Raw genomic sequence first — 14,148 nt, 5'->3', positions numbered from 1 at the left:
AGAGGTATTTAACCCTCCTCTATTTAGGATCCTTGTCTCCCTTTTAGTATCTTTTTCCAAAGAAAGCATCACCGTGAAATCTATAAATCATCCCACTGGGAGGCAGTGTATCACCATGGGAAGAAATGCTCTGAAATTAGGCAGAATTGGATTCCAAAGTATGGACTTATTAGCTGAGTGATTGTACGCAAATCATGTAACCATTCTGGATCTCAGTAAATGAAAAGTCCATCAACTACTTTGCAGGCTATTGTAAAAAGCAAAAAATTAAATGTTAAGGATCGCATACCCACATGTACTAAGATAATGCTGCAAATGGTATCTTGTCAGATAAAAACTATCATTAATGCAAAGCCAGCTTAGAAGAAAATGATAATTGACTATGTCTCTTACAATATACAGCTATTAAATATGAATAACAAGATCTGAGGACTACATTTGTATAAGACCTAAGATTTTAATTCAATTACCATTTCAGAACCTATATAATATACCCTGTACAATGAAACAAGTACTCAAAATCAGATAAAAACATGGCTCCTAAACTGAAAAAAGCAGCAATCTAGTTGATAGAAATACACTTGGATATTCACCAACACTGAACATTTATACATGTCATATTTACCAATACACAATTACCTCCTTAGATCTGCCAGTTTTCTATAGTACTTTGTTACCTTAATTGCCTCAGTCTAATTACAAAGGATTAGGAACTTATTGCCTATTAAAGGAACTTTGCTAATAAATTCCCACCTTATCTAAATGATTCCTCTGCAATTTTTCAAGGACATTTAGGACACTGAAATCTACTAAATACTTCTCAATAAAAGGTAGTAATTTGTATTGATGATCGAAACTCAAAACAGTACATATACGCCAGTAAGAAAAACCCATGTCACTGACAAGTTTGCTTTTCAAAAATCTAACTGTATACTACTTCTCCACAAGTCATGGCTACACCAGCATTTCCTCCATTCTCCTGCCGGGGGTAAAAGAAATGTCTTCTTGGCCTAAATAAGTGGTAGAAGCAGGAAAAACACATATCCCAGAGGAAAAAAATATTACAGCTTCCCTAATATTTCTGTTTTCTCTCCTGCACCACATGAGGGGAATTCTCAGTGATTAAAGCTCCTCACTATCTTTAATATTATTTCTTTAGGACATGAAACTTTTTTAAAATAGGGGGATATTAAAAGAATTCTTTGCAGCAACAGGCTAACTGCCACAAAGTTTTAGAATTAGCTACAAACCAATAGACACACTGGTAAGTGAAAATTCCTCTGCTTTAAAAAATGAGGGGAAACAGGCTTGGTGGTGCATGTCTGTAATCCCAACACTCAGGGAGGCAGAGGCAGGCAAGCAGATCTCTGTGAGTTCAAAGCCAAGCTAGTCTACAAAGTGAGTCCAGAACAGCCAAACATGTCCTGAAAAAAAAAAATGACGGGATTAGAAATCTAAGAAAGGAGGATATCATACATCCCAAGCTGAAAATGAAAGGATGATCTGAGGGGCTGGGAAGATGGCTCAGCTGTTAAGAACACTTGCTGCTCTTCCAGAGGACATAGGTTTGATTCCCAGTAACTACATGGTGAACCACAACATTCTGTAACTCTGGTTCCAGGGAACCTAGTACCATCTTCTGGCCTTGGAATGGCAGGTAGCAAGTGGTGCATATCCATATATGCAGGCAAAATACTTATATATATAAAATAAATTAATCATTTAAAAAGTATCATATACATATATAATATATTGAAAGTAAATTTAGTACTATATATACTACTAAAAATTTCAAATTAACATTACAAGAAACCAAAGTTAAAATCAAAATACAAAAGGGTTGAGGACCTATTAGTGATAAAGGTAGGTTCAATCCCTAAAAGGCTCAAAACCATTTTTGTTTGGTCCGTTGCTTGGTTGCTTGGTTGGTTTTTTTGTTTTTTCCAGACAGGGTTTCTCTGTGTAGCCTTGGTTGTCCTGGACTCGCTTTGTAGACCAGGCTGGCCTTGAACTCACAAAGATTGGCCTGCCTCTGCCTCCCAGGTACTGAGATTAAAGGCGTGCACCACCTTCAAAAACTTGGCTGGGAGTGGTAGCACATGCCATGCCTTTAATCCCAGCACTTGGGAGGCAGAGGCAGGTAGATCACTGTGCATTAAAGGCCAGCCTGGTCTACAAAGCAAGTCCAGGACAGCCAAGGCTACGCAGAGAACCCCTGTATTGGGGGAGGGGGGATCAGTTGTACTCTGCTGCCCAAACTAACCTCAAACTTCTAGGCTCACAAAATCCTCTTGCCTCAGACTCCCAAGTACAGGGCCAAGTCACTGCACCCTACGAACAAATATATAAATTTGACTGCTTGTTGCTTTTACACAGAAATTTAATACCAATTGGAAGGCCTCAATAATGGTAGGGTAACTAGAAGGAGCAATCATGAAATCTATTAACTCAATTTATTAACCAGGTTACACAAAGAAACCCTGTCTCGAAAAACCTAAAAAATTAAAAAATAAAAAAAGTAACCACCAAACATGATCATTCAAAGTAACATTAGCATTCGCTGTTACTTTTCTCCTAACAACTTTCATAGCAAGCTGTGTTTTCAATAGCTGTCACTATTTCAAATTAAGGAGACCCTGCCAAAGCTGTGTTGATGGTAAAGTGAAGGTATAGCTCAGTGTCAAAATGTTAGCCTAACAATACAAGAGGCCCTGGGTTCTATCTCAGGCATCACAAAACAAAAAAGAAGTAATATTGGTACTTGGGAGACTGAGGCAGGAGGATCATAAGATTGACGCCGAAATTGGTTACATAACCAGCTAATTTTTTTTAAAAAACCTAAATAGTAACTATAGTACAAGAGAAGGTTGGTTCACTGGCTATATTTTATTTGATTTTTTTGAGACAGAGTTTCTCTGTGTAGCCTTGGCTGCCCTGAACTATTTTGAAGACCAGGCTGGTCTCGAACTCACAGAGATCCACCTGCCTCTGCCTCAGGAGTGCTGAGAGAGTGCTGGGATTACTGAGAGAGTGCTGGGATTAAAGGCCTGCAGCACCACACCCAGCCAATTCTCCTGGTTAAAAAACACACACACACACAGTATCTTGTCTTTTACTACTGACCCTGTACCAATAAAAATGAACCCCAAAGAATAAAAATAAGCAAACTCTCCAATTACCGCAATTTAAAGTAATTTAAATCACTTTCATATCCATAGAAATCTCTATAGGGGTTTGGAATCCCTTCTAACCAATTACTAATTGAGCAAGTTACTAGGCCTTCATATGTTTCCTCTTCTGGAAAAGGACTTATTAATTAGGGTCATCATACACCCCGGTTTCTCTGGGACAGCCCTAGTTTATGCTCTTATCCCAGCATGCTGTCTGATTAATGCCCCTCTCTCAAAGTATCCTAATTTGGCAGGGTGTGGCAGCTCATGCCTGTAATTCCAGCACACTGAAGAGGGAAGATCTCAATTCAGTTCAAGACCAGGCTGAACTAGACATAAACATGCCCCAAGGCATGGTGGCACAGGCCTTTAATCCCAGCACTTAGAGGCAGATGCAGGTAGATCTCTGAGTTCCAGGCCTCAGCCTACATAGTGAGGTCCAGAACTACCTGGGCTATGTAGAAACCCTGTCTCAAAAAGAAAAAGAAAGACAAGAAAACAATGAATCATGTAGGATTATGAAAATCGAGAGTCCACTCGGGAGGCAGAGACAGGCAGATCGCTGTGCGTTCGAGGCCAGCCTGGTCTACAAAGTGAGTCCAGGACATCCAGGGCTACACAGAGAAACCCTGTCTTGAAAAAACAAAACAAAACAAAAACAAAAAAAGAAGATCAAGAGTCATGATACATATAAAGTATTTGTAATAGTATCTGGCATATAAATTAGATTCAGTTAGTATTAGTTACTATCCATGTCTTTTAGAAATTATTTTTAACTAGGCAAGGAAAACTGCTTCTACAATATTCCTTCTTACAAATCAAATAATGCAGGCATTTAACTTTCCACATTCAATTCTTTAAAACAACTCAGCAGTGCTAGCTGCCTGAAATCAACACTAAGCAATTATTTATCAGAGAAATGGCAATACCATTGATTTTACTCACAATTAATCATACAGAAGTTCTTAGGCGGTTATCATACAATCCTTAGCAAGACAATACATATGAAAATAAATCTCTGTTCACAGTCCAATCAAGCCTCAATATTCTACTAATATTTGTAACCAAGGTTCTTTAGATTATCTTCAGAATTCAGAAAATTCGAGTAAATATTTATGGCACCTAACTATCTTTTTCAAAATGAAGAGGAGAACAAATACATTGCATGCAATAGTTACAATTCTGTCATGGAACACTAGTTGTTGGTATTAATGGAATACAAAGAGAAAATACGGATGAAAATACTCAGTGTTAAAAAAGTCTGAGTAGATGAAAGCTGCTTCGCACCTGGAAGAATGATTCCCTGCAGCGTGAACTCTAAGGGAATGGTTAACACAAATACATAAGTTTGACTCATGGCCATGAAAAGTGCCAATACATATATATTATATATGTATATTTAGTTTTATCTCATCTTCACTAAATCCAATATCTAGAATTTCTTCAGATAACACTCAAATTTATGAAAAACAGGAAAAAAGAAAACAAAATGACACAGAGCAAGATACTAATGAGTAATAAACGTAATACTCTAAGCATTGATAAAACTGTTCATCAATCAATAAAAATAAAAATAAAACTTTAGTAAAATAAAATGTAAACTAAAATAGAATGTAGAATATATAGGAAGAACTTCAAAATGTCATTATGCAATGGGAGGGAAATCCCTCTATAGAACCAGAGCAGTCTTATTAGATAAGCTTAATTTTTTAAAATTTAATTAATTTTTTTAGGTTTAGTATGTGTGTGTGATTGTTTTGTCTACATGGATGCACATGCACCATAAGCATGTCTGGTGCCCTCAGAGGTCAGAGGATGATGTCAGAATCCCTGGTCATTAGTGGTTATGAGGCACTGTGTGTGTGTGTGTGTGTGTGTGTGTGTGTGTGTGTGTGTGTGTGTGTGTGGTGTGTGTTGGGAACCATGGGTGCTCTGAGCCATCTGAGCCATTTCTCCAGCCACTAATCCTACATTTTTAATTAAAATCTAACCACTCAACAAGCTGAATGACTCATAAGCTATCCTTAGACATATATAACATAAATAACAAAGAATAAAAAAGTGTAACTATTCTATGTACCATAGAAAATAGAAAGCTATACTCATATTAAGACTTCAATATTCTATGAATTTTTGTGATCATACTCAAGCAATATTAAAAGCCTGACTTTAACTATTTTGAATATTAGTTTAAAATAAAATATCTGTTTTTACCTTTACCAACAAGTATGATGTGGTACAGCAGTTGGAAAAACATCGGAATTTAACAATAATCAAAAAGCATAAGGAATTGAAATTAAGCCAATCAGGGTATGATTTGGGGAGTCATTTTCTATTACCTAGAACCTCAACTTCCAATCTGTAAAATATCATTTAAAACGCGTATCTTAGCAGGGTGGTGGTGTACACCTTTAATTCCAGCACTCAGGGAGGCAGAGGCAGACAGATCTCTGAGTTCAAGGCCAGCCTGGTCTACCTAGCAAGCTGCAGGATAGCCAAGGCTACAGAGAAACCCTGTCTTGGAGAAAAGAAAAGAAAAACCTAACCATACATATCTTGCAAAGTTTATGATAGGATCCATATTAAACCATGTTTTCTGATATTCAAAAGGAAACCAAAGGGCTAAAGAGTTGTGTCAGTGGTTAAGAGCACTGACTGCTCTTCCACAGAATGTCATGGTGATTCCCAGAATCCACCTGGCAGCTCAAAATCTTCTGTGTTACAGTTCCAATACCCTCTACTGGCCTCCTCAGAGACCATGCAATGTACAGTACACATTCGTCCATGCGGGTAAAACACTCATCTCATATACATATAATAGTAATGATCCTAAAAAAAATAAAAAATAAAAACACAAAACACTGAATCTTTTTTTTGTGGTTGTTGTTTTGTTTTTCGAGACAGAGTTTCTCTGTGTAGCCTTGATCAGACTGGCCTCTAACTCACAGCAATCTGCCTGCCTTTGCCTCCCAAGTGCTGGGATTAATTAAAGGCATGTGCCACCACACCTGGCTTGAAATTATTTTTTAGATTAGCTCAGGTTTCAGAAATTACAGTTCACACTCCATTACAAAGTTATTCTTGCAGCTGAGTTCAAGGCCAGCATGGTTTACAAAGTGAATCCAGGACAGCCAGGGCTGTTACACAGAGAAATCCTGTCTCGAAAAACCAAAAACCAAAACCAAAAACAAAAACAAAAACAGAAAAAACAAAGTTATAGCCAGGCGTGGCAGTGCACGCCTTTAATCCCAGCACTCAGGAGGCAGAGGCAGGCGGATCACTGTGAGTTCGAGGCCAGCCTGGTCTACAAAGTGAATTCAGGACAGCCAAGGCTACACAGAGAAACCCTGTCTTGAAAAACAAAACAACAAAAAACAAAGTTATTCTTGCAAAAGTGTAAAGACAGCTCACCTTCCTAGCCTTTAATACTCAATGAAATTTTACTTGATGCTCATTTTAAAAGGAATTTTACTTTTGAGTGTTACATGAAGTAATTGAGAACTTATAGAATCTCTTTAGTTTGTCATGTCTAATCATGTACATATATATTAACAAATGTCTGTAATCCCAACCCTAGAAAGGCTCAAGTAGGACCACCAATTTTGAGGGCTACCTGGGCTATAGAATGAGGTTCTGTCTGAAAATGAATGAACAAGCAAAGAGACCAGTTTATCCACCTTTTCTGGGGAGAGAACAAAGCTAATTAATTAATCTCATAACTAACTTCCTCTTCTTTCCAGACAAGATCTTGCAAAGTAGACCTGGGCTGGTTAAATGGATCACTACGTAGCCCAAGCAAGCCTCAAATTTTTAGCAATCCTCCTAACCTAGCCTCTATGCTAAGCCACTATGCTAGCAACACTAACTCTCCTGGTGTCCACTAGTCAGTATCAAAGAAGTACAATCAACATGTATTAACAACCCTATTCAGGAGGAAAATTTTCTGGTAACAGATTACCAAAGAAGTTAAAGATGTACCCTTTTTCATAAACACAAACCCAGTCCACAAAGCCGTATTACTAACACAGGAAAAAATAGTTATTTGGTTAAATTAAATGCAAAAAAAACAAACTTCAGGAAACTGAAAAAGCAAATCAGGGACTTTATTTCTTCTTATCTTTGCCACCAAAACACGCAAAAACTACCATTTGTGAAAGACAAATATTACTATACAGGGACACAGTATTAACTACACAGGAAAAGCCCTGGGCATAAATATTAAATGTAGAAAGCTACAAAAGGAAAAATGCAAAGAACGTTTGAACAGTGTATAATTTTATAGCTCCTCTTTTATTCTCCAACAATAACATTTCAATATACACTAATAGCTGACTAGGACTACACTAACAGTGCACTGCTAATTGGGGCTATCCCTTTCCTTTGCTATTTTATTCTCCCAACTCTCAAAATAGTGCTCCTCTAAATAGCAAACTGTACATTTTAATGTAAATTTTAGGTTCAAAAATAATCTTTCAGCATCAAAAACTGAAGTGTTCCATCTATTATAAAGATCTATAAAAAGCAAAACAAAATGCTAGCCACTGTTTACAACATTCCTATAGGGCTGCAGTGAATATGTTAAACATGCAGAATACTAAACACTACTAAAGTGACAATGACGTATTTTCACCTCTAACCCTTTATTCTTTTTTTTTTTAAGATTTACTTGTTTATTTTTATTATGTATACAGATTTCATTATAGATGGTTGTGAGCCATCATGTGGTTGCTGGGAATTGAACTCATGACCTTTGGAAGAACAGTCCGGGCTCTTAATCTGTGATCTCTCCAGCCCTAACCCTGTATTCTTTTTTTTTTTTGGTTTTTCGAGACAGGGTTTCTCTGTATAGCCTTGGCCATCCTGGACTCACTTTGTAGACCAGGCTGGCCTCGAACTCACAGCGATCCGCCTGCCTCTGCCTCCCGAGTGCTGGGATTAAAGGCGTGCGTCACCACGCCCGGCTCTAACCCTGTATTCTTAAAGAAAGATTTGAGCCTCATCCTAAGTCAAAGCCCCAGTTTTACTTCATACATATGATAAAAGAAATGTTGACTTTAATTTCATTAAAATTGTACTTACATTTGAACTTTAAAAATCTAAAATCAACTTCAATGCTGCCAAAACGTTAGTTTGGTAGTTTAGCTACTGCCTCACCACAAGAAATCAATGCTGATGCCACATCTTCACCATCTACTAAAGAATATTTGCATAGGAATAAAAATTTGAAGTCAGGAATCTGCCTTAACATCCTTGTAAAAGCTAATGAGTGTGAAATAACGGTAACAGTTCAGAAATGTTTGCTCCCAGACTGGGGTACTTTTTTCCTATGATAAATGGCAAATATACTTTACCAAATACAAAAATATACTTTGGGTTCCCTTCATAACTTTAACATACATTCAAAAATGCATCCAACAGAGGAACAAAATAAGCTTGACATGGAATACCAAACTGCAGAAAGCAACGTACTTACCTTGGACTTGAGGAGCAAATATACTAATTACAGGAGGTCAAGGGTCTTAATTTTAATTACACTTTTATTGCTGATGGCAATATTAAAAATGTTCTTCAAATAAAACATTTAAGTAGTTTCCTATCAACTTTCAAGTAGTTAGAAGAGCAGACTGTTGGGGAGGGTACATCATTTTAAACGTAAACATTCAATTTCCTGTTTAAAAAGAAGAACCCTCTCTAGCCTGTCCATCAGTCTCAAATACCTTATAATACTACAGTTACCTCACAGTGGGAAGGAATAGCTAATAAGTACATTTCTTTTCCAATCCAGTTCTCTACCTAGTCATTAAACACCAAACACTGAAACTGAATTCAGCTGTGTCAATCTTCCTACCAGGAATGCTCCCTATGGCACCCCAATCCCTTCCACTGTAGCTTACTCCAACTGCCAAAGCCCCTCCTATTAATAGTAAATCCCTCTCATACTGACTCACTGCAAGTCCAACTTATTGAAACAGACACTAAGAAAAAAAATTTTAACCTATAAATGGAATTTCCTATTTTCAAACAAAACAAAAGGAAAGTAGAAGCTGAGCACACTCAGACTGTTACATTTAAAGTCTATCTAGTTTGTAAGAATTTATGTTGTTTTCCCTGCAGTGCTTGTTTAAATATTTTTGAAAGTTGGTATGCTAGGCATTATGTAATTTCCTACACTCAAGCCTATATTTCCGTGTAAATGCTTTAGATAAGTAAATACTTTAGATAAGCAAATACTTTAGATAAGTAAATACAGAAGCCAGTACAGCAAAATGTAAAACCTTGGAAATTTTTCTACAAAATTCTTCCTTAACTACAGAAATTCCCAAGCAAATACAGAAGCAGAGTAAGTTAACAGTGAGCCCTTCTGAACTCATGTAGCTACAATAATCATGGCACAGCCACTTCCCCATCTCTGTCCTCCTACTCCCCTTATCTTTGAGGAGAATGGCAAGACACTGAAAATAGCCCCAAGGCAACAAAGTATCAAGCTAGCATGTTAAAAAGTCGAAAATTTTACAGTGTTACTATAAAAACACCCTCCACAACTGCTAGATAGTAAAATTTAAGAATTCCAATTAAATTATTGAAATAACAATCTTTAAATTTTTTTAAGTCCATAAGGCCCAATGAGTACATTTTAAAGCATATTTTTAACAGGGCAAATAGAAATGAAGTGAGAATGAACTTAAACATTTGCAATTAGCTGGAATTCACGCACTTGATCTCAAAAATGGAAAAAAACCAGACTATTTAGCATAATGTGTCATGAAATTACAATTCAACCACTTGAAAAACCGCTGAACACTTATGCCTTAACTGGTCCTTCTGATCCCTAGTTATAGATTGATATCAACGTAGAAAGAAAACCAGGCATTTTGACGTAAGTGGTTTAAAATGTTCAAAATTAACCCCCACCGCTCATTAAGAAATATATAAAAGCAAGACCAAACTACCTGAATTGTACGTCGTTAAACAGAAATATATCCACTTTCCAGGGCCATCAAAAAAAAAAAAAAAAAAAAAAAAAAAACATGAGTTCACATATACCCTTAAATGCAACGCACTGGGCTCCAGACAGAATTAGGAGACCGCCTCCTGGTTTTGCTCCTAACCAATACGCAGAGAGAGAAGGTTGGCAGGAAAGTGCTGCGAGGACAGTAACAAACACCAGCAAGCTCCCGAGCAGGCCCTGCTAGAGCCAGGAATGACGCACTTCGGTAACCCGACTCTTTCTCCCCTCCACCCCCCCGCCCCCAGCAGCGGTGCTGACACCGCCAACAGCCCGGAGTAGGAAAAAAGACAACAGAAAAAAAAGGCAAAGCTTGGACCTCACCAGGTTTCATTAAGAAACCTCGATTATTCCTCTTTCGACACTAACCACCAGGGCTAAACAGGAAAAGAAGCTTCGTGCTTAAGCAAGTCCCATCATGGTGGTTTAAGTCACTAAATTAAGCTGATAATGAGTCCAATCCACAGAGACATATATACAGGGTGTGGCTGCTGTGAAATACGGCGGTCTGTGGGAGAAAAGGGGGTACGGAATTTACACTCCAGTGTGAAGGGAAGATGGGGCTTTACCAGGGTCGAGGAGGAGGCGGCCCGCGCATTTTAAGGAACCATTGCAAACCAACACAAGCGTCTCCTTTACTTAAACCTAACCCCACAGATCAAAAGTTTCTGATAGACATAGCACAGAAGCTGGAAATAATCAATCAAAAACATGACCCTCAATTTAAAAACTACATCCAGAAGAAAAGAGGAAGAGGGAGGGGGTAGACAACAACATAAAAAAAAATCCTAGGCCACGAAGGAGAAAGTCTCCCAGACCGGATGAAACTACTAATGCAATATTAAAAATTCAAGTCGAGCACCAAAGCACGAAAAAAGAAAGAAAGAAAGAAATTACACGATAACCCATTGCCGTTGAGAATTAAAAATAAAATGACATATAACACCGAGGAGGAGCAGAAACTAAATGTCGAAAGTACAGCGGTTTATAGGGGGGGAAAAAACTAAAGGCAAAACAAGACATTATCGCGGCGGGAGGGAAAGGGGGGGAAAAAGGCCGAAATCAACAATACGTTTACAATTCTAGGCCAGAAGAAAATGGGAACGGGGCTCAAAGTTTTGCGGAACTACTTGATGCTGTTTCCCACACCTTCTCTCTCCCATGGCCCATCCGACCCTTTTCCTCCTAAAATTGCAGTCCACAGATCTCCGGATACGTGAGAGAAGAAAAGAGAAAGTCGCCCTCAAGCAAGAATAAAAGTGTGGAGGGAAAACAGAGGCTGCCTACCTGGGGCAAGGATCAGCTCAGTTCGTGCCTTAGAAAGACAGTGCGGGTGGGGGTGGGAACGAAAAAGCAGCACTAAAACTAAAACAAAAGTGGCGCCAAAACCCCCCAACAAACAGCCTTCCACTCCCGCCCTTCCCCCCCCTCCACCCATGCCAGGCAGGCAGGGCCCCCTTCGGGGCAAGGTCTACGCGCAGGGGACCGACGCCGCCGGACCCCAACCTATTTCGAAAATTGGTGCCCTAAGAAAACTGACCGAAGTCGGGGCCTCGGAAAGGATGGAGAGATCGATGCCAACCGCTTTGCCCAAGCAGTTCCCCCACCACGCGCTGGAGATGATGGGGCGGGGGAGAGAAGCCGAGGGGCCCGTCACATGAATGTTGTTCCCTCTCTAGGAAGGGAGGAAGAGAGGGAGGGAGGGAGGGAGGGAGGGAGAGAAGGAGGGAGGGGTGGGGAGGGGAGGGAAGGAAGGAGGGGAAGGGAGAAGGGAGGGGGGACGAGGGAGGGGTGTGAGCAGAGTCGATTTTCCCTCGCCTCCCTCGGTCCGAGGCCCAAATAGACACAAGCGAGCCTGATCACCCTCCCCTCCCCCCCCCCCGGGTTCCCAGCACCACCATTTTGCTCGCTTCCTTCCCCGCACCACCACAGCGCGCTCTCCCACCACCGCCACCACCACCCCACACACACACACACCCGGCCGCGGCCTACCGGGGTCCGCCTTTTCTTCCCCCCTCCCGACTATGGACAGCACCCCCACCCCACCTCCAGTTTGGGGGGGCTCTCTTCCCCCGGGCTTCTTAAGAGTCCCCGGGAGGAGAGGAAGCGACATAGAAGGCTACGCGGAGGCGCGGAGCCTCCATCTTGCGCCGCGGCGCGTTCTCCATTTTGGGCCACCCATTGGGGAGGGGGGGGTCCTCCGCGGAGGCCCCGAGGGAGAGTTGGGAGAGGGAGGCAAGAGAAAACCTTCAGCGAGGGTAGTCGAAAAGAAGCGTCCTGCGCTAAAAAGCGGCCATGGGAGGAGGTAGGCAGGAAGGGGGGAGGGGACTGGAAGTTCCTTGGAAGTGTTGGGGTAGCGACTTGGGGGCGGAGAAGAGAGGCAGGGGGAGACGTGGGGGCGAGGCGAGCACTAGTTCCCCGCCTGGACACAGCCGCTTACTCTATGGCTGCCCCGCACCGGGCTGAAGAAAGCCGAGTGCCCGCGAAATGGCAACAGAGCGCCCAGCCTCTCTCCTCCCTCCCAGCGACACGCTTTCTTCGCAGGATTTCAAGCACACACACCTCACTGTGGGCCGCGCGCCCTCCGGGTGCCCCTCCAAACTTCTAGAAGCTTCGCCTCCGCCATTTTATAACTTACCTCCCCCCTCAGCGTATATAGAGGCAGCGAGGAGACTGTTGGCCTCCCCCACTCCTTCCTTCTTGCTCAGGCCGGGGGCTTCTTCACCCCTGGGCTGGCACAAGATTTTTCCCCCTTCCTCTTCTTTACACCCTTGAATTCTACTCAGGGACGGAAGCTCCCGCGGCTCTAGAACCGTGGGGGGGAGGTTTGAAAGTGGAGGTCGGGTCCGGCGGATTTTTTTCTTTTTCTTTTCTTTCTTTTTTTTCTTTTCTTTTTTTCTTTCTTTCTTTCTTTTTTTTTTTTTTCTTTCTTTTTTTTTTTCTTTCTTTTTTTTTTTTTTTTGGTGGCGCTTCGGGATTGTTTGGGGTGTTTGCTCTTCGGCGACTTGAAGGCGAATGGAACGCGCAGGCGCCATCTGTCGGCCACGAACCCGCGGCCAGCTCCTGTTGGGAGGGAGCGGCATCTAGCGGCAGCCAGCTGCCATTGCGGCGCGCGCCTCCCAGCCCTCCCACCCTGCATCCTCCTCCCGACCACCGACCAATCGCAGCCGCCCGACTCCTGGCTTCAGCTTCGCCAACGCCTCCCGTGAACTAGGCGCCCAGAGGGGCGCGCCGCCGAGTGGGGTAAACAAGGTGGCGTGCCCGCGCCTCACTTACTCATTCGTTGGGACGCGCTTCCGCCCTGCGCGGACTGGATGGGGCCCCGGCAGCTATATCTGCGGCGCCGGGAAGGAGGTCGCTCGGAGGTCGGGAGCAGTGTCCACCAAAGCCCGGCTGTGGGAATTCCGAGGCTTGGCGATGCGATCGTCTGACTCCTCCGGCCCCTGCGCAGTCCCAGAGTGGCAGCCCTGCAGACCAGCAGCACCCTTCGAAGCTCTCCCTACACACCCACACCAGCAAAGGGCTTCTGGGTCCATGTTTCCTGACCCCTGCTTTCTCCTGCTCCTTTTTAATACCCCCCCCACACTTCCCCCCAAAAGAACCCAACTGTGCCACTTGAACCCAACGTAATTCTTTGCTTTGCATTTTTGTTGTTTCGAGTATGGGGATAAAGCGTGCTGATTTTCTTTACCAGGAAGACTAGGGGGAAATTATATATAATTAAACACAAATAAAATTTCAACTGACTTCCTGTTCCGAGAAAATGTGGCCTCTATACTCAAATTCTAGGAGACTTAGGGAACTGGGCTACTATGCTAGTTGGTGGCTCAACCAGTTTATTGGTGACTTTGGGGGCGGAAGAGGAGATGGGACCAGACAAAGTGGTGTGAAATCCACATGTAAGGACAGAGTTGGCAGGGACCTGTGGAGATTGCTAGACACTGCTGGCCTTATGTGGAGGCGGCCTTGCCA

At 41.9% G+C, this 14,148-nt stretch overlaps 1 protein-coding gene across 5 annotated transcripts in view; it reads right to left on the bottom strand.

The window, feature by feature from the left end:
• Positions 1 to 13,053, bottom strand: part of Stag2 (stromal antigen 2) — a 135,207-nt gene extending 122,154 nt beyond the window's left edge. The window contains exon 1 of one of the 5 annotated variants that reach the window (XM_051141453.1): positions 12,815 to 13,053. The gene's annotated coding sequence lies outside the window, so the exon portion shown is untranslated. Of the gene's footprint in view, positions 1 to 10,120; positions 10,144 to 11,463; positions 11,489 to 11,716; positions 11,885 to 12,814 lie in introns of those variants that run through there. The other 4 variants (XM_051141452.1, XM_051141456.1, XM_051141454.1 and 1 more) reach the window with 4 other exon arrangements.
• Positions 13,054 to 14,148: the final 1,095 nt, after the last annotated feature.

The sequence above is a fragment of the Acomys russatus genome, chromosome X, assembly GCF_903995435.1.
Source record: "Acomys russatus chromosome X, mAcoRus1.1, whole genome shotgun sequence".
In the NCBI taxonomy this organism is placed as follows: Eukaryota; Metazoa; Chordata; class Mammalia; order Rodentia; family Muridae; genus Acomys; species Acomys russatus.
This window is presented reverse-complemented; position numbering and strand designations above follow the sequence as displayed.